Below are 1,322 nucleotides of genomic sequence, written 5' to 3' on the forward strand. Positions count from 1 at the left end.
CACACCCCCACCGTCCTCCCCCACTTTTCCCATTACATAGACTGTGTTTCCTGTGCTTCCATGGGAGCTTCTAATTGCCTATTGTGCTTGCTGCTCAGCTGTCTGGGTGATGTGCAGTGACAAGCCGCATCCTCAAAAAGTGATGTGTACTCCTGAGGATCTCCGGGAAGAGCTTTATCTGTCTCTCACATGATTTCTTTCCCACACAAATCTCTCAAAAATCCCCCCAACCCCCCGTCCGTCTTTCGTCTCTTATAATGTATGTCGAGTGGAAAGTGAGCTTGTGTTCCCGGGGCAACCGCGTAAAAGGGAAAAAAAAAAAGTTGAGCAATTTGTCAGTTGTTCTCTCTCGCTGCCCGTCCACAGAAGTTTGTTGAAAGTAGTTCTCAGAAGCTGTGAGCCGTTTTCTGTCTTCACTCAAATGAGTTGGAAAAAGTCTGGGAAGGAAACCAGAGGAAAGGAGAGTGGGAGAAGGCTTCTGTTAACTCTGCGGAAGGCTGTCAGTGATATTCTCAGGTTGAGGGGGAAATCGAAACAGTTTCTTACAGATAATCCACATCATTTGTCCACAATTTGTCACCTTTTAAACAGCGGTATAGTTGTTCAGAAAGATGGAACTATTTCGGCACACAGACTCCTGGATCGATCTATATGTGCCATAAACCGGTCGATGGTCCGATTCAGTTGACTGCAGTGTCTCCACTCTCATGAAAGGTGAAAGGCTAACATGAGTTTGGTGCTTCAAAAAACATGTCAGAAGGAAAGAAGGAAAGATATTAAAAACTCCAGCCACACCTTGGCAAGGTCTAACTCCCCCTGTGGTTCTGTTATCTATTCTGAACCAGGACATCATACAGCTTCCTGAACGCATCATTAAAGAGAACAAGAGAAGTTGTAAATGCTGACGAGTGCAAAGAACCTTCACTCGAATTAATTCAATTAAAAGTTTTAAATCAAGACTTTTCTGTGGGCAGGAAACACAACCAGCTCCAGAACTGACTCCAAATAAAGTAAATCAATGGAGTCTACAAGGAACATTCCTCCTCTGTTGCAGCACTACTTTGTGATTGAGGCTGATTGCACAAGATAGTTCCCAACTTCAGTGGCCTGACGAGAATTGAGTGAATGCTGCAGCTCAGTGTGTCGATGGATTGTCAGTCGCAGGAAGTCTGCGGTTCGTAGCTGCAAAATGGGACGAGCTTTGTTGACCTGTTGTAATGGATTTGGTCCAGAAATGCTGGAGGCATACAGTAAACATATGTGGACTGGAGCAGTGGTTCCCAACCTTTTTCCTTAAGGGACTCTTACAATAAGTTCATTAT

Source organism: Morone saxatilis, unplaced genomic scaffold (assembly GCF_004916995.1).
Source record: "Morone saxatilis isolate NCDOM2014 unplaced genomic scaffold, NCSU_SB_2.0 Contig0, whole genome shotgun sequence".
NCBI lineage: Eukaryota > Metazoa > Chordata > Actinopteri > Moronidae > Morone > Morone saxatilis.